This window comes from Rhodnius prolixus, unplaced genomic scaffold, assembly GCF_049639745.1.
Source record: "Rhodnius prolixus isolate KJV_2025 unplaced genomic scaffold, Rpr scaffold_2, whole genome shotgun sequence".
Lineage (NCBI taxonomy): Eukaryota > Metazoa > Arthropoda > Insecta > Hemiptera > Reduviidae > Rhodnius > Rhodnius prolixus.
Window position 1 is genome coordinate 17,434,389 of NW_027411592.1, and position 27,690 is coordinate 17,462,078.

The window sequence follows — 27,690 nt, forward strand, 5'->3', positions numbered from 1 at the left end:
TTTAATTTATATAACTTGATGTAGATTTAGTTCTTAACTTATATGACCTCAACATCTACTTCGCTATCATTTAAAATTTCTCTAACTATTCTCTACCTGATTTACGTTTTCAATTTCAAACAGTTACAACGTTCACAGTTGCCCACCTTGAAGAAACACTTGATGAAGGCACTTACTCTTGTAGAAAGCCTCTTATCAAGATTTATGTCCAGAAGATTGATTCATAAACCAAATTATTGCTATTATTATGTTTTAATAAGTACTTTTCCTACGACTGCTGGCCTACTAAAACGAATATTAGTTTTGGCCAATCTCTCTAAAAATTCTTGCTGGACGCAAAATCGTTGAGAACCAGTACCGTAAACTTGCCGCCAATAAACGAATCAACAAATTTTCCTTCAACAAAAAAAGACCCTCCAAGGATTATATCTGTTATCTTTCTCGTCCTCTTACCACCGAACGCATTATATTTTTTTAACCTGTTTTTTTGTGACTAACCAGGTCTTAAAAAACGTTCTTAAACCATCAGAATTTTGTTTTCCACCTATCCTTGGCCAAATGTTGCTCTTCAACCTCTATTATTGCCTTAACTTCTTTCTTCTCCCCCTAAATAGCACGCGCCGTGATTGGTACAATCTCGGTAGAAAGGTGTTGGCACACAGGTCTAGCAACTAACCAACTCACTCATACAATGTAGTATCTTCAATGATGCTACTGAGTAAGAGATCTTCTTCATTTTATTGACGATATTATCGCTCCAAGGCTAAGAATTCAGCATCTTATTTTTCGACTGGTAACAGCGTAACAGAAATATAGGTTATCTGCGATTGATGCACAAATTAATCAATTGATTGTGGGGGAAAAAAAATGATTTAAACAAAACATATGTAAAACGAGAAACTTTCCGATTATTTTATCGCGGCCCACACGTTGATATGAAAAACACAAAAACAAAAAATGGAGTTAGGGAATTGCAGAACGATGGGCAAACAGTGGCTCAGGTAGTTTGTACAAACGTGTTAGGTAATACAATTCCGCCAATGATTCTATACAAAGAGGAGAGAGACTGCAAGGGAAACAAGGCCTCACAGATGGGCTACCACAGGATCGATTGTTGCCATGGCTCCCAAAGGAAATATGTCAAATAAAATATGAAACAATTGTAATTTTATTATTTATTTTTTTTTTTTTTTGTCCAAGTGAGTTAATGAAAAGTTCTTTTCACTCGAAACTAATTCTGCAATTATTAAAAGTTTGGTAGTTTCAACAGTGATGTACCAATTACAACCAAAAGATTCTGTAAACGCACACTAATTTATTTGTTTACATATTGTGGTTCGATATCGATAATAAGCGGAGACTGTAACCAAAAAAAAGGAATCATTCGACCTCTGTGCTCACTTAACCCAACAACACTACTTTGACTTTAAGAACGTTTGCCAATTCCACCCACTGAAACAAAGTAGAAAACATACGCATTAAGAAAAACTTCCATTATTATTAGAATTTTGTTAACATTAATTTCCTCTCCACAATGTATTTTTTTTTTTTTTGCATTTATTGCGCTACAATCAGCGCGTTAACGCTATAAGTAACAAAAAGAGAACAGTGAACAGTAGAAGTAAATGAGTGGAGAAGTTACCCAGTGGGTAACACTTGGGTTAGTCACTCTCTTCACTTGAGAGGAGATCACGAGGCCACTGTCTCTTAAGACGTCTTGTCGAGTTGTCAGGAAGAGTTCTAGAAGATAGATTTTGAGCTAGAGGATTTATATGAAATTGCAGGCTGAAGTGGAGTTTTCTGTATCGTGTTTTAGCAACTTGGGTGACAAAAGGAATGTTAAGGTCATTGTGTATAGTCAGGTTGGAGACATAAAATGGAGCGTTTACGATAGTTTGAAGTATTTTATACGGTAGAGTCTGTATCCTTTGGAGATTGGAGCGTTTGGTTGAACCCCACAGCTCTATTCCATACGCCCAGATGGGTTTTAAAATAGAAGTATAAATTAGTTTTTTGTTGTCCAGAGAGAGTTTTGATCTGTCGTCTAAGAGTCTTTTAAGTAGCCGATATCGTCTGTTCAGTTCTGTTCTTTTAAGGCTAGTGTGGGGGTTCCAAGAAAGTCTTCGGTCTAAGTAAAGCCCAAGGTAGTGTTCACTACTGGTAGAGGTGTTAGGTTATAGATGATTGGAGGAAGAGTAATGCGACGAAGTCCACAATGTTAAAAAAAATATTTATTGAAATAATATGGTCGAAAACAAAACCATCACTTTACACTAATATCAATCAATATCTTCAAATGATTTTGGGAATATTGAGGTGACAGTCAATCAATAAATTCAAACACAAATTTTGTTTCAAATATCACCAACGTTTCGGTAAATCTATTACCATCTTCAGGGTACTGTAAAATTTGTGGAGTTTAACTTTGAGCTTGTGATGATGTAGCTTAATCAACAAAGGTCGAAAACCAAATCTATCATTGAATATTTTCAAATATTACTGTTTAAATTATATATAACAATTTAGGTAATATTTATTAAACATAATTCAAGTATAAATTTAGGCATTATCATTCTACATACATATTTATATAGGACTCAGGTTCCTCGCCCAGGTAAACCAAATGTAATAGTAATAACAAATTAAAAAAGCCAAATCTCTAACATACAAGTAGAGTAAAAAAAAAGAGGTCAAAATTCAAAGAGTATTAAAATAAAAAAAATATCGCAGTGAAGGAAGTTACTTTGTTGTAACTTAGAAAACTTTGGTACAGTTTAAAAATAATTATTTTACTCGGCACTTATTCTGTTTTTTATTTTTTAATACTTGTGGGACGACTTTTATTTTTAAAATTTTTTTCATTCTGACACGACTGGAAAAATCCATTTATCTGGGTACTGTCCCAAAGAGATTCATAAAGTAAAGTAATTATTTTATAATTAAGCTCCTATAAATTTGTTTTCATTCAGAGCTTAACGTAAAACTTCTAAATTAGGTGTCGTGCACGAGGGAAGAAGATTACAGCTTCGCTATAATTAATTTTAAAAAAATGGAAAAAAAAATAGAATCCTACAAACCTGAGTAAAGCGTAGACGCCACATTGTCGCAGCATATTACAGCACTCACGAAATTTCGACTTTGCAAAAACAATGGGATGAAAAAAAAAAAGCAGGAATCGACCGACAAGAAATACATATATGGAGCGAAAACCAATGATTAATATGCAGGATTGTTAATGAGAATGTACAAAACTTACTTAAAATTAAAGCTAAAAATTGGTAATATCTTAAGGAGTTAAGTATTTTGGTAAAATAGAAATATTTAAAGAACATTTGAAAAGAAGGTGTTTGTTTAGTATACACAGGTTGATAGACCGTTTATTATTTATTAATTTTACTTATGTAACAGTTTTTAATGTGGACCACAAGGTGTCAATAAATATAAAACATATTTATGAAAAAGAATAACATACAATTTGGATTATATTAGAGATAAAATTGGAGGGCTAACTCGATGAAGAATACAAAAATCTTTCCGGGTAGTCCTTCAGTGGACTATTCATGCGGAGGTTAGTATTTGACTAGAGCTAGTCATCTGAATGCTAAACTAGAGATGAATTACTGTGAAGCTACATTATAGCTGGAAATGTGGTGCTAAATTAGAGCTTGTCATGTGATCGCTAAACTGGTGCAAGTCATCTGGATTCTAAACAAGAGATGGATACTATGGAAGCTACATTATAGCTGGGAAAGTGGAGCTAAATTAGAGCTAGTCATGTGATCGCTAAACTAGAGCTAGTCATTTGGATTCTAAACAATAGATGGATACTGTGGAAGCTTCATTATAGCTGGAAATGTGGAGCTAAATTAGAGCTAGTCTTGTGATCGCTAACTATGACTAGTCATCTGGATTCTAAACAAGAGATAGATACGGTGGAAGCTACATTATAGCTGGAAATGTGGAGCAAAATTAGAGCTAGTCATGTGATCGCTAAACTAGAGCTAGTCATTTGGATTCTAAACAAGAGATGGATACTATGGAAGCTACATTATAGCTGGAAATGTGGAGCTAAATTAGAGTTCGACCATGTGGCACCTAGAAGAGAGGTAGAAAACTTGAAACACAAAGTGACGTAAAGTAATCGCCAATTTTTTTCTGGAGGGGCTTAACGTCCAACTACCATGTCATGGACGGGGGCGGAATCACTTTATTATTATTTTTATGAAATGAAAAGTAGCTACATACAGGATTCGAACTGGGAACCTCCAAACTATAAATTCACCCATCAAACAACTACTCCAACCCACGCTCCAAAATAAACGAAAAACTATTGTAATCAAATAGTTATTTATTTAACAAGTGTGGAAAGTAGTACTTTTCCTCACGCGAGGCAGGGTTTGCACGCACGAACGAGCGAAGCGAAGCGAGTGCAAGTGCAAATTGCCGAGTGTGAGGAAAATACTTTACACTAGAGTTAAATATTATATTTTTTCTGCAACCATTTATTAACTAAAAAAATTAAAAATTTCATTTTTACAGTCTACAAAAAGTAATTTATTTATTATAAACATTTATTGTTATATTACAATTATTTACATTACTTACGTATTTACATTACTTATTACATTTTCTGCTGTTTCTTTTATTGATGGAGGAGTGTTTTCTAAACAGGAATCACTAGAATCCATTTTAAATTTCTATAAGGTAACTCTATAACCTTTTTAACTGTTATAATTAAAAATATCTAATTATTTATTAAAGTATTATTTTTATTTCTATATTCCTTTCAATTTTTATTTTATTTTTTAATATTCGTTTTTTAATTATTTAGTTAAGTTAAATAAGCTTATTAAAGTTTTACAGAAAATATTTATGTTAATAACAAAACTTCTTATATCAAGGAAGCACAATAAAGTTTTTCCACACACTAGTGCGGAAAGTGACACTAATGGGAATTTCCCCCCACTAGTGTGGGAAGTTGGGCATTACACAGCTGATTTTAATTGAGTAATGAGAACTTCCCTACATGGTTGCAGAAAAAAGTATTTTTTCTGACTGGAATTTAGAATATTTTTATTCATTACGATAAAAAACACTCGTAAACTCCTCTAATTTCACCTTCTTCATAACTTGGAACCATAAAACCTGAATGTTATTAGTACTTGATTTAAGCTGAAACATTATAAAATTTAATAACTGAGATAATAAGTAAATAAAAATAAATTGAAGAATTTTCAACAAACACTGGGGCGGAAGAAAGCAAACGCTAAATAAGAGGAAATAAAGGAAAAGAACGGTGAATTGGTTGTAAGTGGCCTGCAATGCGGGGCTCTGTGGAAGGGGCCAATTTCTATCCGCTCACTAGGGGGTGCCAACCGATCAATCGCCAGGCTCTCTGAACTAGTCCCCCGGCGGACTGCCTCTCCACTTCCTTCCTGCTTCTTCTCTACTTATAGAGGAACTGGCACAGTGACGTGGTAAACTGCTGTCGAGCGAACAATGCAACACTGGCCTTTAATACAGTAATTATTGTCTAAACTCACAAAGGGTATCGGCGCCACCTACAAGAGTAAACCAGACGAGAAGAGTGGTCGACCTCGTCGACTTGACATCAACACGGTGTCGATGAAGAACACAGAAATCTCGCCAGTAGGTGGTGGCAGTGGTGCCATTAATGAGCTAGCCACTAGAGGAAGCTGTAAACTTCGCTGTATTTACTATATACGTATATAACGCTTTCAACCAAATCCTTCTTATAACTGCCGCCATATTATTATAGATATCCAGCGCTAATACACTATACCTCTGTGTGCGAGTCTATTTACACTGTTGGAGTATTCATGTGTCTGTTAATGATGAAAATTCACTTATTACAGCGTACGTAGGTGAGTAACTATCTTGAGTTGCGAGATCGATCTCAGCGTTAAGTTCGTTCGCAATATTAAAGCTGTTACCATTTGACAGGATGAAGATTTACTTAGGCCCCACATATTGGCACGGGATTTAGAATTAAAGCTCGTTATATCATTAACTTATAGAAAGTTTCAGTTCGGGAGATTACTTAAATTTTAAGTAAATTAATTTTGTAAATCAGGAAATCATACTTAAAACTCAGCGCAGTTAAATATTGAGTAAATAAATATATATTTTTATTATTTACTTATTTATAGGCAAAGCTCTTAATTAGAATTACCAAAAAAAACATGCAATTTTACAAAAACTATAATCAAAAATAAAAATAATAAAATTTATTGATAAAAACATTTTATTGCCTCATTAATAAATCGCTTGGGTTATCTATTTTTATGTTCGGCCATTTGCTGTTATGTTATTAATTATATGGCCTCTAGTATAAAATAAACTTAAAATATTGTCCATAATTCGCTAAAAAGTTGGAGATAACAAAAAAATCCAAAAACTCTTGTTTTTATTTTAAATATTCTTTGTGCAGTTATATTGCTTTGGACTAGTTTCTATTATGAACTTTGTTTTACTTTCAAGAGGAATAATGCATCTTGGAGATCTGTTTCGGGCGAGTTGAATCTCTCTTCCACTCTAAAAGAAGAGTATGAATGGGATTCACTTTTATCTAATCTCCTGCGGCTAAGATTCTCTACAATTCGGCCGCAACTGAGACTTCATAAGTTGCTGGCGCAGATCTCTGTTTTACATGGCGGGGCTTTTGGGTGTAAAATCCTTCATTAATACTTTGATAAGCAAACTTTGGAAAGGTGAAATGCCACGCACTCAACTTCGTCCAACTGTACGCAATTCAATAACATTACTGATCTGAGAATCGCAAGGCCTTGACTTATGATAAGAAGGTTTAATCGGCCAGCCGAGGAAAGTTCTTTTTTGGAGAGGATTTCTTTATTATTTTCCCACGTTTCGGGTACCATTGGTTAGTCGCTTTGTCAGGAGGAGTTTCTTTTAAGATGGGGAAGATGTGTCGATTGTATCTGTATGAATTACAGTACAGAAGGGTACCAATGGTATCTTGAGAAATAAACTAATAAACTGATTGGTTTATAATAATAGACTTTCCTTGCAAGCGATCGCCTATAAAACCTACTGGTCATACCATTCCGCACTAACAACATAGACGTCTTTTACTTCGCGTCGTACCATTTCTATGGATTAATTTAGATCAATAACAAAATTATAAATAATACACATTGGATGTCGATATGGTATTCAACTAATAACATTCAACCTAGTTAAGTTCTATTGTTATGGTAGAAGTTGCCAGGACCATTTTTATTCTGCATTATGTTCTTTTAAGATAGAGACCTTCTATTGTGGTACTGAATTCGATTCCCGGTCTTAGGCCTTGGAATTTATTTAATGGTTAATAAAAGAAATTTACAGTAAAGTATATTTGATAGTCGCCTCCGTCCACCTAATTGGTAGCTGGACGTAAAGCCCGCCTGAAAAAATAGGCGATTACTTTACTTTACTTTTAAGATAAATAAAGAATTCCCCATTTTTACCATCTTCCTATACTTTATAAATAATAATAATTAAGGTTTAAATCAATAAATTTATATTGTCAAAACGTTTTCAGAAGCTAACGAAGCTAAAGATGTAGCAAATATATAAATTCTTGCAAATAATTTCACACGTCAAGGCCAAAAAGCAGCCTTTTCCTCAAATATAAGGTCTAAAGTTTTAGAAGATAGGAAAAGCACATTTCTAAATTGTAAAAAAAAATCTATATGAATGAATTTTCGAAGCTATAGGGAACTGGTTTACAGGGAATCAGTTCATGAAACAGTTCTTTGTGGTATTGGGTGCTAAAATTGATGGATTCATGAATCGAATTGATTGTTTTTTAAAAATGTACAAAACGGAGCAGGCAGATATGAATGCACAGGATGCTGTGGCAGACAATTGGATTTACCATTAGTAATCAAAAATACTTCGTCACACGATACAGATGCTCCATTTTATGTCATTCCTACTCAACGATCTTAAAGTTTAATTTGTAACTGAGACATCAAAATCCAAATATAAGAAAATTTTTCGGTTCACTTCTTTTCTGCATAAAAACTCTGGATCCAAATCTTGCCTCCAGCTAGCTTCTAGATTGTGCAACACTTCGATTGAGACTCCGATGTCTTTGTGACCACCTAGATCTGGTAAAGTATCAAACTACAGCGAAAGTGTTGCCAGTTCGCAGCTTGTTTCCTCCAATTGATCCAAGCAAGAAAACTTAACCTAATATGCTGATTTTTAGATTATGAATGGCAAATATAAAATAAGAAAAAGATTTGTCTTTCTCATAAACAGTTAAGGATATAAATAATTGCGTTTAGGTGTTCAACAGAATCTGTTTAACATTTTAATATTGTGAACATAGAACATAATAATGTAAAAATGGTAATAATGTTTTTAAAAAAAATGTATATTTAAAAAATATTTAATAATGTGAATAATGTAGAAGTTGTTAGTATTATGGAAAAACAGTGAAGATATCAGATGGGATACTTGATCTGGAATGTTTGTTTGTAGAGTTGAAACAGTTACTACCGGCCCCTGAAGGCACAATACTTCCAACAGAGTGTTGCTCAGTTTAACTCTCCTCTCGCCAAACTACTTCACAATGCAAACCCTTTATTTACAACAATATAATCCTTAATAAAAAGCTGGCTTTTGAGCTGGCCGTTGATGCTTTGATTAATAAATAAACGGAAAATCAGATGATTTAATGCAATACGTGTGTATTATTTGTTAGCTCACTGTTTCCAGGGTTTTTTTTTATTTAATTTTAATCTTGTGTGCAACATGACAAAACAAATCTGGATCAATTATATTTTTTGTTTAATTTTATTCCTGTTATTCTGGCAATTATCTTCAACTTTTCTCTTTATGCGACTAATTGACCTTTATTAAATTCATTAACGGACCAAACTTTTTCAATTAGCACGAAATTTAGTAAAAGAAATTTCTGAGCCAACCAAAGTTATAATTGACACAATGTTTATCTCAACGCCATGGTTATTAATTACACTCAAATCATCAAACTAAATATCAAACCAGGAAGATTTGGTGTGGACACATTTACTCGACTTTCTCTAACAAAATTCTTCAATGCTCTAACTAATACAGTTTTTAAAACTCCTAACTGTAAAAAAATATTTAATAATAACTAATCTATGTTACAAAATGGCGACTTACATGGAAAAGTCACTGGAAGATCTACTTATCCAGTAGGTTTCTACAGGAATGTTAAAAGAGATCTGGGTATTTACAATTATCAACTTGACAAAGGCATTATTCATAATTAAATTAAAGAATTTTACATATGTGGGGGGTGATGACAGTTGCCCCCTCGTTGGTGCCCCCTGGATAACTGTCCCCGACGCCAAACAAATAACCCAGTACAACGATAATACGTGGGTATGATTGGGCCAACGCACTATGGGGCCCCTACAAACAGCCTTTCTCAAGGCTCTAACAAGTTCTTTATGAAGCCTTTCAAATATCAGCACCTGTGGGGAAAATATATACCAATTATGATCGCGAGCTTGCCGGAATAAAGTGAGCTCTTGATAAAGTGAAGCGGGGACCTTGTTGCCGTATTGTGGTCTTTGTAGATTCGCGCGCGGCGATTCTACCTATAGCTGGAGCGAGCTATGCAGAACAGCAACTGAGGCTGCCAATGAAAGTAATAAGATTATAAGCCCTCCAATGGATTCCAGGGCACTGTGGGCTGCTTGGAAACGAGAAGGCGGATGAATTGGCAAAAAGAGGTGCGCAAATGGATCAACCTGAGCAACCAATCTCTATGCACGCTTTTAAAAGGATAACTGCTGCCTGTCTTCGATCAGAAGTGAAGTGCAGACAAAAAGCAAAAGCGAATGGAAAACGGTGGCAAGTATTGGTCGAACCAGGTGGACGAATTCCAGCGAATGACAAGAAGGGACGGTGTGGCCTGCTTCTGACTGCTCACGGTTTATGATTATTTGCAGGCCCATCTACATCGCATTGGGTTGGCGGCGGACCCTACCTGCACTCTGTGTGGAAGAGAGGACACGTCCTCCGAACACCTTGACGAATGCCCTTCTATCGAAGACAAATAAAATCTTATTTTATCGGACGATGTCTACAGAAAAAAAGCATTTATGTACTGGGTTAAACATATAAGTAATGTTTAAACATGAGATTAGTAATAATGTACTGCTCATCAACTCTAAATAGGTCTTGACAAGAGAAGAAATGAGGTCTTTAGGGTGGGTAAACTTACGCCAATTAAAGAATTTCCGACTGATCTGCAAGAGGATCTAAAATTTTTTGGGAGCGTTGTTAGGGCCGTAGCTGTTATAGGAAATAAAAGCGATTGTGTAAAAATGAATTTAGGCCAAAATCAAAAATGGTTTGATTGAGAGTGTCGGAAAGAAAGACAGTAAAAACAGCTATGCAGAATCAAAATCTAAGATATTTTTTGAACTTGGCTAAGCAAATTAACCATATGAATAATAGTAAATATTTTTGGGACATTGCAAAATTTAAAAAAATAATAATAATAATAAAAGAAATTTCGTATCAAGCACGGCCAAACAGTGGATTGAACTATTTTCAAAAAGTAGCTGAATCCACAACTCCGTTCAGATCATGTTCAGTTTACTCTTTCTTGTAACAAAATATATATTGGGTGTACATATGCGAATTGATGCTGCAACGACAAAAAAGAAAGGGTTTTTTACATAGAATCATTACTGCCGATGGATTTACTATAAACCAGCAAACCAGCATGGGTTAAGCCCGGTGAACCAGGTCCATCAACGCCAAAGCGAGACATTCATGGCAGCAAGGTTATGCTGTGTATTATGAGCTATTGCAACCATCTGAAACTATCACTGGTGAACGGTACCGACTGCAGTTAATACTGCAATGAACCGAGCTCTAAAAGAAAAGCGATCGGAATGGGAAAATAGACATGACAAGATAATTTTACAGCATGACAACGCTAGACCACATGTTCATAGATCCGTCAAGAATTATCTAGAAGGAGTGAATTGGGAGATTCTACTTACCCGCCATATTCACCGGATATTGCTCCCTCAGATTACAATTTGTTCTGGTCAATGGCGTCGGTTCTTTCTGGAGAGCGGTTCAGTTCTTATGAAGAAATTAAAAATTTGCTTGATAACTGGATCGCTTTAAAACAACTAGATTTCTTTCAGCGTGGAATCAAATTATTGCCTGAAAGATGGACCAAGGTTCTAGCTTCCGATGGAGCATACTTTGAATAAAGTAACAATTATTTTTATGTTTCAAATCAACGCGTTTTTTAAATAAAATAATCCGTTAAGTCATACTTGTACATCATAGAATGTTTGGATAAATCTTCCGAGTTCAAAGATCTATCTAAAATTTAATGAATAAAGCGAAATTTTTTTTTTTTTTTTTTTTTTTTATTGTATATATTTATTTATTTACAACCTGTATACATATAACATACATCAAGTAAATGCGTTCATCAATTTGTTAGGCACAGGTTGTAGGCTGAACCCGAGGATCCAGCGCCACAATCGGGAAGGCATGGTGAGAGGGGCCAGCCAATGCTGGAACTCTCTAGGGGTTGGAAGGAAGTTTAGGAAATAGGTAAAAGGTCACGGGGCCAACGTCGTTTCAGGCGTCGTGGAGGACTGTCAGGATGGGTTGTTGTGGATAAGGCTTGTGCTGTGGGATTAGGATGTATGGTTAGGCTATTATGGAAATTAAGGAAGCGAGAATGGATTAGGTCATTGACAAAAGGGATATTGAGGTCTGTGTGGAGGGTTAAATTGGATACATAATAAGGAGCGTTGACGATATGCCGAAGGACTTTAGATTGAAAGGATTGGATTCTTTGAATGTTGGAAGGTTTCGCAGAGCCCCACAGTTCAGCTCCGTAGGTCCAGAGGGGTCTTAGTAGTGTCTTGTATAGAGTCAGTTTGTTATGTACGTTCATGGTTGATCTCCGCCCTAGCAGTCTTCGTAGTTGTCCGTATCGTCTATTGAGATCTTGTCTTTTCAGTCTAGTGTGCGGGTTCCATGTAAGTCGACTGTCTAAATACAGTCCTAGGTAGCGTACTTGTGTGGAGGTCGGTATTTCTCTGTTGTGTATGAGTAGTGGGGGGCAAGTTTGTCTACGTAAGGTGAATGTTATCTGTTGGCATTTGTCTTCGTTCAGTCTCATTTTCCATTTTTTGCACCAAGAGGAAATGAGATCAAGGTGTTCTTGGATATATGTGGAGGCTTCAGATGGATTGGGATTTGAGGATAATATTGCGGTATCGTCTGCGTAGGTTGTAATTAAGGTATGTGGGTGCGTGGGGATATCAGCAGTGTACACTAGATATAGGACTGGGCCAAGGATGCTTCCTTGCGGGACGCCGGCTTGGATGTGCTTAGCATCAGAGAATTCAATGCCACATCTAACCTTGCAGTAGCGACTTGTCAAATAGGATTGAAGGATTTGGTAATAAGGAGTGGGAAGGAACTGCTTCAGCTTGTACAACAGTCCTGGGTGCCACACCCTGTCAAAAGCCTGTGCTACGTCCAGGAAGGCACCTAGACAGAAATCTTTTTTTTCTAAAGCAGAGGATATTTTGTCCACTACTCGGAAACATTGTTGTATAGTGGAGTGTTGGGATCGGAAACCAAATTGGTGATTAGGGATAATTCTATGGGATTCTAAAATTGGAATTATGCGTTTAAGTAGGAGCTTTTCAAGGATTTTGGATAACACTGGGAGGAGACTAATGGGTCTATGAGAGGACATTTCGCTAGGATTTTTATGAGGTTTGGGAATGAGGGTTATAAGGGAATATTTCCACTGAATGGGGAAGTGAGTGGTCCGTAACACAGAATTATAGATGATGGTTAGGAGAACTATGGCCTTTCGGGGAAGGTGGCGAATTATTTCGGAGGTGATAAGATCATGTCCTGGGGATTTTTTTAAAGGAGTATGGTCAATGAGATATTTCACTTCAGAAGGATGGAAAGCTTTGGGGGGAAGTTCCAGAGGATGAGGTATGTCTAAGTTTTGGTGGACATGTTGAATATGAAGTGGATCAGGTTGTTCGGGATGAGGAGTGAAGGTTTTCTCTAGGTAAGTGGCGAATAAGTTAGATTTCTCTCTGTCGCATCTGACCCACGAACCATCTTCTGAGCGAATGGGAGCTGGAATGGTGTGGTATTTTAGGATTTTTCTGGTGGCAGACCAGAGGGAATTGTCGTCGGTGGAAAGGGATTCCAGGTATTTGCTGTATTGAGAGGATCGCCAGGATATTAATTGCTCACGTAGCTGGTTGGTCAACTGATTGAATATTCTTTTGTCGGACGGGTAACGAGTGCGCTGCCAGCGGCTCCTTGCCCGCCGTTTGGCTGAAATAAGGGAATGAATGTGAGTAGGAAGTTGTTGGCTGGGGAGTGGGGGACGTGCTTTTGGAGAAGAGGAGGCTTGCTGGATTGCATGTTGGATATTGTTTGTAAGGTACTGTACTGCATCTTCTACTTGCTCAGCGGATTTTAGGGGGATATTTAGGTTTAGGGATTGATCAAGGATGGTTTTGAAATGATACCAGTTGACGGGACCTTGTATCAGGGAGGGTCTTGAGGGCTTAGGAATAGGTGATATATTAAGGGTTAGGAGCACTGGGGAATGATCAGAAGATAGTTCGTTCAAGGACTGTGCTGTTGTGAAAACAGATCCTACACCAGAAGCGACAAAGAAATCAACTAAATCAGGAGCACGATTTGGATCTGAAGGCCAATAGGTGGGATGGTCGGGGGAGAAAAAGGAATATCCTTGGGCAAGGATTAAGTTGTTAAGGAGACGGCCTCGGGAATTGACAAGTCTACTACCCCAATGGGGATGTTTTGCATTGAAGTCTCCTCCTGCAATAAATCGGCGACCGAAAGATTGGAAGAGGGAACTCATTTGGGGATAATAGATTGGGACGGAAGGGGAACAATAAACTGCTGATATGGTGATAGGAAAAGGAAAAAATTGGAGCGATATTGAAATGGATTGATAGGAGTCGGTGAATTGTGATAGGTGCAAATGGTGCTGTAAGGAATTAGAGGCTAGGATAGCGGTACCACCTTGAGCTCTCAGTGCTGTACTGTCGGTTCTGTAAGTAGTGTAACCGTTTATGTGAAAACGATGTCTGTCGGTCAAGTGAGTTTCTGTAATAAGTGCTACGTCAACGTTTTTGTCATTCAATAATATTTCGAGTTCATGTTTATGTGTCAGTAGTCCGTTTGAGTTCCAGAGAAGAACTGTGAGAGGCTTTGAAGATAAGGGATTCATGGGTTAGGATTTGGGAGAAGTCGGGATACTAAAGTAGTAAGGAGTGAAATAAGGGGGGTAATAAGGGATTTAAAATCGTTTAAGAAGGACGCTAGTTGATGAGAAAGATCAATAGCAGGTGGAGGTAAGGTTGAGGGAGTAAATAGGGGTGTAGGATTTGTTGGGATTGGAGTGTTGGGAATGGGTTTGGGTCTGACTGTGGCACTGGCTACTTGGGCGTAGCTGGTAGTCGGCTTTACTAGTCCAAGAGTGTTCGAAGCTGGGAGTGCAGGGTTGAGACTCCCTCTAGTTGCTCTGATTTGAGGTAGATGTGAAGGTGTGTGAAGCGACTGCCTAGCATCAGTTGATGCTGTCCTCGTGATTACCCTATTTTCAGGAGTGAGCTGTTGAATAAAGCGAAAATAGTGCAGTAAAATACTGACTAAAACTCAAAATGTCACAAAAAAAATCTATATTCTGTAGACTTTCTTTGACCCCTTGAAGCTAACTATGGACCACATTTTGTTGTTATCACCATCTTTAGAGAAAAGAATGTTAAAAGTATGTTGTATGTCTCTCAAACCCACTGTCTTTTTTTTTTTTTGTCATTTAAGCAATGGTGACAAATATAACAGTTTTCGAGGCGCCACGGTAGTGTTATAGTTAGAGGCTAGACAGAACCCACACAGCTAACATGTAAAAGTGACAATGGATTTGATTATCAGATTAAGTTATTATCTAATAGTTAATAAACCAAATTTATGGTTAAATAAGTTAGCTATCCACCTGCGTTTTCACCTAGCTAGACGTAAAGCCCGTCTGAAAAAAAATAGGCAAAACTAAACTTTATAAAAGTTTTCACAACTAGACAGTTATAGAATTGAACAAGTGAAATCTTCGCCTATAACAAAAGAAATATCAACATTTATCAAACATTGTTAAACCGTATTCTACGTGCTAAAAGAAATAATAAATTGTTTAGATTTGTCTTGGCTGTAAAAGAAAGCGCTGAGTAAAGAGAGATTGAAAAGTAGATAGGTGAAGTGGAAGACGCTGTTGGAACAATACCTATGGCATTCCTAGCATAGTGCGAAAGGTGAACTAGGCGGAGTCTAATGTAAGGTGTGATTGATGGCATAGTGGTGTCACTTACTTCAGATAACACTCTACATTTCTAAGGGTTTGTTTTAGCACTCAACCATAATAAATTAATTTATTTAGTAATGTTTGAGATTAACTAAGGAGAAGCACGATACCTAAAAACCTATAAGATTGCACACCTATAAGATGCTCTAAATGTAATAATAATAATAATAATGTAATAATAAAACCTATAAGATGCTACTAAATGAGTATTCATTCGATATCCCTCCCTTGTTTAGACACCAGCCACAAGCTACTGCACCCTGGTTAACTCCGTCAATATTCGTTAACCAATCACTCTTGAGATATCCAAGAAGCACGACCTCCGAACTAGAATATAAGCAATACTTTCAAGAAATATTAAGTAGAGGGCAATTTGTCCAGGTTTTGTATACTGACGGATCTAAAAATGAAACAGGCTGTGGGGCTGCAGTCGTTGTTCAAAATAGAAGATATAAGTTTGGGTTACCGTCGACAAGCAGCATATATGTTGCAGAACTTTACGCTATCTACATGGCACTAAGTATTATAGGAGGAATCCGGGGTAAAGTTGCAGTTTGCTCCGATTCTATAAGCTCTTTACTATCGTTGCAACATATTTATTCCCAACACCCTATAATCCAAGATATACACACATTGATTTTTAACTTGAGAGTGGAAGAGATTAATGTGTGTTTCATATGGATTCCGGGCCATTCAGGGATACAAGGCAATATCCACGCGGATTTAGCTGCAAAAGAGGCCTTTAGCATGACAGCAAATATAGAAAGGAACATGCCAGTTGATATAAGTCGTGTGGCAAAAGAGCTTATAAAGCGTAGCTGGCAGCGCGAGTGGACGTCAGTAACCGACAACAAACTAAAAGCAATTAAGGAACCTGTGCACGCCTGGGACTCAGCAAACAGGTCAATTAGAAGAGAGGAGGTAGTAGTGGCTCGGCTGCGAATTGGTCATACCCGGTTAACGCATTCACATTACCTGATGTGTGGCGAGCCTACCCCGTTGTGCAACGCCTTTAACAGCTGTCTTTTTAAGCAGCATGTCATTGCTGAATGCCCGGCCTATGAACAGGCTCGACGGAGTAATAATATTCAAAACGACATTGCGGAGGCCCTTGGGAATGATCTAGCTCAGATAAACAGGGTGATCGGGTTTTTGAAGCAAGTCAGGCTGTTTGATGAGATATAGCTTGGAAGGTAGATCTACACCTTGAGTGGTCCGTGAAGGGATGAAGAGGGAAGTGGGATAGAGAGCATAAAAACCGAAAGGTTCATTGCTCAAAAACAAACAAAAAAAATATATATATATATAAGATTGCTAGCATTCTAATTTTCTTTGTAGACTATGAATTTCTTAAAAATATTCATTTATTAAAAATATTTGGTATCTTTAAAAGGAAAACTGGGCAAAAATATCACAGCACTTACCTTAAGCTCTGCAAAATGATCGGTGAATTCGGTAGATCTCTTTCAGTAGATCAATGTTTACTTTTACGGAACCTAAACGAAAATAATTTATCATTTTCAAAATTATTAAACAAAAAATGTGAAATAAATATTTATTAGAACAGAATAGGAAAATTCAGTATTTCGTGCAAATTTAGCACATTACAGTGGTTCTGTGCTAATAATATTTAAATAATTTTTGAAATTAATAATATACAGATTTATAATACAGCATAAGAATGTGAGGGACACGCCTGATCATGCGCACACTGGTAGGTTTATTGTCAGTCAAAATAATATTGCATAACCACCCTGAACTGAATAAAGTCGATTTTAGAAATTTAAGAAAAGTAATTTTAAGCAAGCTCTAAATTTCTTTTAGCAATGTAGTTTCAGAATATTTAGAAGATCCAAAAGAATGGTTAGATTTCTTTTCGTGTTGGATCATCAAGACCACTAGAAAATCACGATCTACTGCTATTCTACCGTTGAGCAGAACATATTTAACTTCTAACGTTTTATAGTTCGTAAATTAACCCTTAAATGAAGAAGGGAGTCTTGTGTATCAAACTGGTTGCAAAACAAAACAAAGAACGTGCGCCGTGCAGCGATAAGTTGTATCTTTATAGTGAGTCATTTTGTGATTACAGAAAGTGATCCCAAATAAGAACGTAATTCCAATTTGGGTATATTGGATATTTATCTTATTGGTATGATTTCTAATTTTCAGAATATTATTATTATTGTTATTATGTTTTATTTTACATTATATTTTAGTAAAATTTATATTGAAAAATGAGCGAATCAGAATCTGAATACGAATACGCTGTCGGAAAGCGGCTCACAAGGAAGAGATAAGTAGTAAGTGATAAGTAGAAAAAGGCTATATTTTATACTTGAATAAGTAGGTGTTATAGCTTACAATCCCATTTAAATGATAAATATTAATAAAACGATTGTTTTTTTTTGCTTTCACATTATTATTTTCAATTCTCGATTATATTCGAGTATGAAAAATTATAGCAGCATAAAGTACAACGTCGCTCGAATCATCTCGAGTGTGCACAGTTTGGCCAGTAAAACTGGAGCGTGCACGTTAAGGGGTTAAAGTCAAATGAAACTTTAGAAAAAGTTCTCCAAGAACTCTCCTAATAGAAATTGTAGTTATGAAAGTTATTATAACTAATATACACTGACTGGCAAAAAAAGTGGCCACCCTTAAAATAATGTATTTAACCATTCGTTATTGCAAAAATAAAATATTTTCAGCATGCATTGTTGATAAACGGATGGTAGCTTAAAGAAATGATACGGAAATTCAAAATAACGAAGTAAAGAAATATGGAAAAAACAAAAAAATAACACAAACAAATCCCTAGTACACCGTTTGGTTTTGTAAACTTTGATCTTTAATCCTTAAAATTCACTGTGATGTGGTTTGGGCCAGGATTAATTTGAGGCTCGGACTAATTTTTATAGAATGGTCTCTTTAATAACTGCTAGCTACATAGACGACACTCTTTCGTAGGCTGTGGTACCATTCGCACCATACGTTGGCGAGGAATTTTCGTTTATGCTCGATAATGCACGGCCTCATACAGCAAAGATTGTTTCCCACTGCCTAGAAAACGTTTCAATCCGATGTTTAGAGTGGCCAGCATGTAGTCCAGATCTAAATCCTATATATACATGGTGACCAGAGTTATATGCTCCATCCACTTTTTTTTTTTTAACGGCGGGAAATTTCGAAAAAATAAAAAACCCGTATTTAATCATTTTTAGTCTAGTTTATTTTCAGTGATTGACCCATTTTTTTAAACCCCTGTATCTCGAGATACAGCATCCAACTTTTGTTTTTCAAATAGAACGGTATATTTTTTGTGGCATATTTTCATAGTATTTGAGCTACTAAAAAAAAAAAATTTTTTGAGATCGGTTAGGTTTTTCAAAAGTTATGGTAAATTAAAATATGAAAAAAAAATCACTTTATTGTCAAAATTACGTTATTTTTTTTAAAGAATCTGTTCAAACTGGGCACAATCAACGGATAGGCAAGCCAAAACTCTGGACTCCCACGTTTTGCTTGTAGCAGCAGTTATGGTGGCGAAGTCAAGATCTAGGCAGGCTAGAGTTATTCGACGTTCAGGTTGTTTTTTCTACAAACGTTTGGTGTTAGGAAATCAACCAATCGGCCAATACTTCTACAGAGAGAACTTAACGGGTGCAAGGTATCCAACTTTTTTTTAAGAGACATTTTGCCAGTTCTGCTTGAAGATGTTCATCTACAACGTCGGCTAGATATGTATTTTCACCAAGATGGTTGCCCGGCACATAATGCGAGAGTGGTTCGAGGTTACCGGGACAGAAATTTCCATGAAAAGTGCTTAGGGACTCATTGTCCCATCCAATGGCCACCTCGATCTCCAGACTTAACCCAAATGGACTATTTTTTGTGGGGATACCTAAAAAATAAAGTGTAAAGTATCCTTAATCCCGAGACTTCAGTCGATTATCTGAAACGTCGAATTTCTCTAGCCTGCCTAGATTTTGACTTTACCACCATAAGTGCTGCTACAAGCAAAGCGTGGGAGTCCAGAGTCTTGGCTTGCCTATCCGTTGGTTGTGCCCAGTTTGAATAGATTCTTTAAAAAAAATAACGTAATTTTGACAGTTAACTGTTTGTTTTTCATATTTTAAATTACCATAACTTTTGAAAAACCTAACCGATTTCAAAAAAAATTTTTTTTTTGTTTTTTTTAGGAGCTCAAATACTATAAAAATATGCAGCAAAAAATATAACGTTCCATTTGAAAAACAAAATTTGGATGCTGTATCTCGAGATACAGAGGTTTAAAAAAATGGGTCAATCACTGAAAATAAACTAGACTAAAAATGATTAAATACGTGTTTTTTATTTTTTCGAAATTTCCCGCCGTTAAAAAAAAAAGTGGATGGAGCATATAACTTTGGTCACCCTGTATATGTTACAAGTGGGCCTGTTATTTATTCTAAAAGTATATGGAGACGTTAATAAGAAATTGATTGGAAATCATTACACATACTGAAAGGTGGCCATTTTTTTTGTCTCTCAGTGTATATAAAAGTTTAAAAAAAAACATCCCAGTAAAGTGATTTGAAAAGTTTATTCGAACTAGAAATATTAGCATTAGAATGTATTTGTAGGTAAGAATGGAGAGTGAGTGATATTCTAGTGATAAGCACCTAGACGATGCTGGCTGTATGGCGGAAGCCAATGCCAAAAAAAAGAAAACAAAAAAAAAATATTAGCATCACTTTTCACATTCTCTAATTGAATATACTTGAAATGGATAATTAGAGCAAAGTCTTCCCATCTGCCTTCATCAAATTCATTAAAAATTAAATAATTTTTTTTTTAATCTTTTATTGTAATTTACCACTGCAACAGTTGTTGCAACAAGCAAATATGGTAAAAAAAAAAGAAATAAAAGAAAATCATGAGTGCCTTGCTCTCACGATAAGAGAAGATCACGAGGTCATCTTCTCTTCAATCTCCTTAGAGATTTACCTGGTAATGTGAAGGAAGATAGGTGTTCTATGAGAGGGTTAGGATGAGCTGCTGTAGAGGAATGAAATTTGAGAAAACGAGTGTTAGCATGATCTGTAATGAAAGGGATTTTGAGGTCATTATGGATAGTGAGGTTAGATACATAGAACGTAGCGTAAAGAAATTTTCGAAGAATTTTTGACTGTAATGCCTGGAGGCGTAGTAAGTTGGAACGCTTAGTAAATAAATTTTAAAAAAATAATGAATAAAATGGTACTTGCTGTAAAGGATTTTTAATCAATAACTTTTCATTAGATCCGCCGGAAAAACCTAAACGAAAATTCCACACTTTTGGATTTTTCACACACACATCTAATTACACATCAAAAAACCGTGTAACATACCATTTTTCAAAAAGACCAAAATATTTATCTAGTTAGAAGTAGATGGTAATTTTATTGCTGAAAATGGCCTCTTCAGGTAAATTTTAATACAAAGAAATTGAGGAATAAGCCTCTCATATTATGTTTCTTAGAGGTAAATAATATCTCTAACAGTAGACTTTAGAATGCACTTGTCTAGATTCAACACAAATGTTTTTATGTTTTTTTTTAAGTAAAAACTACAAGCGAAAAAAGCAAGAAAACACAATAAGCACATACAGAAATGTCAATATTCATTAGAAATTTTACCTTTAATAAGAGTTTTCTTTAAAATGAATTTAGAGGTTAACAAAATATACAACTTAAATTGTGCTCCAGTGAACTTTCAACCCTTTCACTGGTAGCGACACGCCCCTTGCCCAACACTCAATTAACGACCACTCAACTTTGACCTGGCCTCATAATTTAAATTTATTCAATACATATTATATTATTCGCTTTAACGAATATGCTATATTATTTGAGATAATCTTGTCAGCCAATTATATATTCTGAAAAAAAAAAAAAAAGATCCTGGAAATGGAACAAAATGGCGGCTTCGTATTCAGCTGCCGCTTCCCTTCCTAGGAGATTCTTACTGCTCTACTATCCTGTGGGAGTGTCCTCCCTATCGAGAGAACACTGTCCACAGGGCCGCTCTACGTTGAAAAAAGTCTGTTGACGCCAGTGACCACAGATTTTAACATAAAAAAAATAATAACATGATGCTAATACTCAGAAGACTTAGTCCTCTATTTTTTATTTTATTTTTTCCGGTGTATCGACTGTGCTGACGTAATGATCACCTCTTACCCTAAACATTAAAAACCCAAATAGTCGGACACATTTCACACTATGTCATGCGTACGTCAAGTGGCTCGCCTAAAAAAGATTTATGCCTGGGGGATACCACCATTACGGATACATTATGTTTAATATTTTTATATTTGCTAAAATTACCTCAACTTCCTTGAATAGGTTTTACAAGATTTTGGTATTTTTTAAAATTCACATTCATTTATTTCTTTAATACGTTGGAGATGTAACAGAAGTTCAATATACAAATAATTCTAAATCACATTTATAGGTTTTTACGAAATAACTTTTTTTCTTTTTAATTCTTAAATAAACAATTTTTCTCTCCGACAACATTATTACTTGGATAATATTAAAGTAATAAAATTATATGAAGTAAAATATTTATCCAGTTAGAAGTATATATTTGAACAAATCGTGAGACGGAGAATGTTGAAATTGTTTTGTTTGTTAATAAAATGATGATAAAGAAGGCAGTAGAAAGTTGGTAAAACTGTATAGTGGGCGAGAGAGGTTAGGATGGGAAATGGGAGGAGAAAGAGAGTGTGGTGGCAGAAGAGAGGGCTGTTGAAGTGGGATGCTGGCCACAATTCTCAAGTACCACCGCTGGCTGGCACTCTACTTACAGACTTCTACTCGCCGCGGCTCCCAGTGGAGATGAGAGCCCATCGTGCGCTCTCTTTGTTAACAAATAGTAGCCAAACGGAATACCTCACCTCCGCTTCCTGCCCTTCACATCTTTAACTAATATTATAACAAATGCATACACGCTGCAGATAATTTATTTGTACAAGGTAAACCCCCACCCAAAAAAAAATAAATAAATACTTGATAGTATTTTTAGGAATCACACAAATAGTGGCCGTCAACACTTCAATGCACATTCAAATTCAAGATAAAATTCAGTTAAACGTATGAAACACGATACCACAGGAGATTTGGATAGATGTTTAATTTAACAGGGTTGTTATAGTGTTACCAGTTTACAAAATCCTTATATAGCAGATGATAACAATTTTATTTTAATGAAAAATGTTTTTAAGGTAAGAGGTCAGCTCTTAGGACTGAATTTTAGAATTGGTAGAAGTGAGCAAGAGCATTTATGCAGTTTGTGCAATCTGGGTCAAGTGGAGGATGTCTACCACTACATTGCCGTTTGTCCTGTTTTAGGGGAGTTCAGAATTAGATGTTTTGGGACAAAACAGTTAGGTGAACCCCAATTTCTTGAGTACTTGAATGGTAAGGACTGGGCGAAGCTTAAATATGTATTGTATATGCGCTGGTAAATATCGGAAGTTTATGATAGAACAGTTTAATTATTAGTTTCTTCTTTTAAATTTTATGTATTTTTGTATTGTATCCAGTTAAAATTTTAGTTACGTGTTTCTCTGCTGATGGACCAAGTCCATGCATTTGTGTTATATATTGTAGTTTTTCTTCATTACGTTCATTGTAAATTGAAAATATACACCTTATTATTATAGTGTTACCAAAATAACAAATATATTCATTTAAAAAGCGAAGCAGCATTGTGAAAATTGGTCAGTATGCTAAATTATAGTTTTATTTAGTATTCACTGTTTTTCATTCTTTTTGGTGACTGATTCATAGTTTCAATAGGATGAAATAATAATTGCCATTTCAGTCGTGATACAATCAATCCTGCCGAGCTTTCGACCTAGGGACTAGGTCATCTTCAGGGCTGTGGAACATATTTACAGTTTGTTAACAATGATTCTATTAAAATGAATATGTATAATATAACGAAATTTACAAAAATTATTTACCTAGTTTACAAAGTAATACTTTTACATTACAGGGTTGGTATGTCTTCTGTCTTGTCCGTTCATAGACTGAGTGTGATCATTCTGTGTGTGATATGTGTTAGGTTGTGTGGAAGTCAGTGTTGCCAAATTGTCAAGTATTTTGTAGCAAGTTTGCGTATATGTTGTTTAAATTGTTCGTGTCTGTTTTGAAATTTCGACGCCAGTGACCACAGATTTTAACATAAAAAAAATAATAACATGATGCTAATACTCAGAAGACTTAGTCCTCTATTTTTTATTTTATTTTTTTCCGGTGTATCGACTGTGCTGATATGTACGATATCATTTCTAGATGACCTAGTCCCTAGGTCTGTAAGCTCGGCAGAATAAATGTATCACGACTGAAATGGCAATTAGTATTCACGTTACTCAACTAATTTGGGGCCATAAAAATGAACAATTTTCCCTTAAAAATTAAGGTGCAAATATAAAAACAAAAATGCAATTTTAAAAGTTTTACAGTAGAAGATAAGACTGATTGAGATTAACAGAAATTTTCCAGAATCATTTCAAAATAAATAAAATATGTTTTGCAGTGCTCATAGAAAGTTCTAGCAATGAAATATGAATGTATTTAAAAGTTATAGAATGAATGCAAGAAAATGATTAGAGAAGGATTACGTGATTTTAATTTCGGTTAAGCTATAAGGATGGCAGGAATATAAAGTACTGATCCATCCATTAGTTGTAGTTTATGTAAATAGTTGAATATAGTAGAGAGATGAATGTGTGAAGCGAATGTATTTATAAGTAAGAATGGAGAGTGAGTGATATTCTAGTGATAAGCACCTAGACGATGCTGGCTGTATGGCGGAAGCCATGCCAAAAAAAAAAGGCAAAAATAATAATAATAATAGGAAGAATTTTCTTTCACAATCGTTAGTAAATTTAACGTAAATATGTAGGTCTGTGACTTTGATTAAAAAAAGTTTTCTAAAAAACGAAAATATCGTTTTTGGCTCAGTTCTGTTGCAGAATGGATGTTGACTTCTCTCCAACGTGTCATGTTGGCGCAATTTACAGCTTTACCAAGTAAATGATGTTTAATAAGAATTAAATATGTTTAAATACTCGGAGTAGAAGTAACTGCCAAAGTCAAAACCAAATCAATTTCACCAGACTTTTTTTTTTATAATCCTTTACTATAAATAACTATCTATACTAATTTCACCAAACAATATCTAGGTGCCAATGTACTAATTGTGGTACCCATAAGTAAACTGCAATGGTTTGGATGAAAACAGAGACTTAGTGACTTCGAACCTGTAGGCTGGGCATGCTGAAGAATTCCTACTTTACAATGAAGAAATGTTTAAATAAAAATAAATAAGGCCACCAAGCAATGCTTTAAAAGAAATAGAAATCTTTAAGAATGCAAGTTATAAAGATTTATTTAAAAATAAGGGATGCTGATTAAAAAAAAAAAAATGTGGTTAGTTGATGAATTTAACTATCTATAAGTAAATATTAATTAAATAAATAATTAAATCCATGTTTAGCTTCTGATTAAGGCCGAAGCATTAGTAAAAATAAATAGTAATACAATAAAAATGAAATGAAATGACCCCAGATTTATTAATTAAGTTGCGTCCACAACTTAGGTCTTGACACCTGGAGACTACAAAGGCACCTTAACAGAAAGTTAAAGCTATTTAATCCCTTTCTACAAAGCCAAACTATTGAAAATCGTTTGAGGAGATTGAAATTAGTAAAGCATATCGCGTAAAGGAATAGAAGCGAGGGACCAAACCCAGTGAATTAGCCTCTAGAGTAGAGAATGTTTTGGTCTTTATACGGTGAGCAGTAGAGACCGTTAGGGACAGAAATCTAAGAGCTGTTAGCTGAAGTCAACCCACCAGTAAGAGTGAAGTGCAATACCACCAGTTTCATGAAGAAATGAACTTTTCTTTAAATTAAATTTAAGATCAATTTTATGCAAATTCAAAATTTAACCCTAAGTAAAGACGGAGAAAGAGAAGTAGAAAAAAAGTTGATGAAAACATACTTTTCGCGTATTTTAAAAGTAAAGTTGGCAAACAGCCTGGGCAATGTTTGCTGTAAGTTTAATGAAAGTAAAAAAAAAGAAGGGATATTTAGGTTTCCCTGGGTTGGATTAAATTGAGATCTTTATTCGTATGAATTAAACTAGACAGGTAAACACGGGCTAAAAGCAGCTTTTCAGCATCTCTTTCTAGGTGAATGTTGTATTGTGCTGCTGCTGCATATTCTCCCTTCTACCCCTTTTTCCATCCGTAGGAAATTAATTTTAATTGGAGGTCAGAAAAGTGTGAAGAGACTGACTGCCAAGTCAGAGTAGTGGGGGGAATGGCTTTAGGCAAGGAAGGAAGAGTGGAGGGATCTTAACATCAACTCCATCAGGTCTTCTCTACCACCATCAGCCTTTTACAACTTATTCCCGAAGCAAGCAAGCAGACTGAGAGCAGGAGCGCTCTGTTAGTCGGAAGTGTTGGTTGAAGAAGTAAAGTACAAAAAGAAGATGGTAAGGGTATAGCTGGGAGGTGGATAGTGAGGAGGAAGCAGCGAAAGGGGCGGCAAGGAGGAGGAACAATAAAATTATAGCAGTAGAGTTCAGTTTGTTTGGGGGCAGTGGCTGGAGGAGAGAGGTCACGGGGAAGACAATTTCCACATGGAAGCGCCACCTCTCCAGAGTTCGCAACACAACCGCCTTCTGCCTTCCGCCACTACTTCGCCGTCTCTAGAATAAATCAACATTAACTTTATCCTGGGGGGCTCGTCAGAGCGGCACACAGTTTTATTCGAGTAACACTCACCAAGGCCCGCCAATAACACAACTGTTTGTGAACGTTGCTGTATGTTACTAAATGATATGTAAATTAGCGCGGTAGCCCAAATTGCTGCTACTATTAACTTGATTGAATTTATAAATATTGTTAGAATAACAAAAAGTAATCATTTATTTAAATTCAGTCACTTCAAGAAGAACTTTAAAGTCAACAAAATGTCTAATAGAATCTCTAGAATAATAATAATTATTGTTGTTAAATAACGAAAGAAGAAGCGCAAAGTTTGCTATTTTACCAAAAGAGAGAATGAACTAGCAAGGAAAGGTTATCGTCGGTTATTTTTCTGTTACTTTTATTTAGTGCTTAACGCTTCTTATTTTATTTGACATTATTTATTCCGACTTGGATGCAAATTAAGAACGTTTCATTTACACTCCCGATTATCTAAATAGAATAGAAAAGAAATTTATTATTCTGGGGCAATTGTCCCCTAAGAATAAATACAGGTACAAATAGAGGCCTTAATAGTTTGGCCTGTGATTAAAAGAAAATAAATAAATAAATAAGTATTTACAAAAAGTGAAAATAAAAATAACAGCAGAAATTAAAGAAATAAATTAAAACAATTAGAATTTCGCAGGAAGCTGAATAGAAAGGTGATAACTGAATAGAAGGGATTTAAAGATAGAAAGGGTAGGAGCATGGCGGACAGATGATGGCAAGGAATTCCAGAGAGAGGTAGCACGTATTAGGAAGGATTAGTCAAAGGATGAGGTACGGTGTGAGGGAAAATAGAGATCGGATGAGCGAGATCTGGTATTATGGGAATGTATCGAGGAATTGAAAAATATAGGAAGGCCTTTGAGACTGAATGAGTTGAAAAAGGAAAAAAGTCAAAAAATATTGGTGGCGATAGATAGGAAAAAGCCACTTCAACTTATCGTAGCGGTGCGAAATGCGAAAGTCTCTGGAAATGCTGAAAATAAATCTTATGAAGGAGTTCATGAGGCGCTTGAGCTTAGCTTCAGTATCACCAGAAAGACCGCCATACACTTAACAACCATAGTCGAAATGGGGGAATATAAGAGAGGAAACTAGGAGTTACCGGGTCTTAGTTGGAAAAAGGTGACGGGAACTATTAAACTCCTTAAGGATATGGATGGAACGTCGAGAGATATAATTATATAAGAGATATATTTCAATAATAATATTGAAACAAGAGTGGACGAACATCAACTTCATGCAAGAAAAATGCTATTTAAATAAAGAAATCCATTTCCATTTCCCAATGGTTAGGTAGTGGTCGCTCTAATTTCTCCAATATGGAATCTTCAGTCTTTCTGATCCGCGTTGAATAGAGAAAGAGAGGGCGTAAAAAATTCAATATTAAATTATCTCTGCTTGGGGAGAAAATCCAGTTATGAAACTTGATTTTTCTCTTTCGCTCCTTCTCAAGCTACTTGAGC

General features: G+C 35.6%; 1 long non-coding RNA gene across 1 annotated transcript in view; it reads right to left on the bottom strand.

Annotated features, from left to right (window-relative positions):
• Positions 1–4,096: 4,096 nt before the first annotated feature.
• Positions 4,097–27,690, bottom strand: part of LOC141449173 (uncharacterized) — a 92,402-nt gene continuing 68,808 nt past the window's right edge. Inside the window, exons 2-3 of the long non-coding RNA XR_012455377.1 lie at positions 16,852–16,923; positions 4,097–14,685 (exon numbers count right to left, since the gene is read on the bottom strand). This is a non-coding gene — a long non-coding RNA (uncharacterized lncRNA). The remainder of the gene's footprint in view (positions 14,686–16,851; positions 16,924–27,690) is intronic.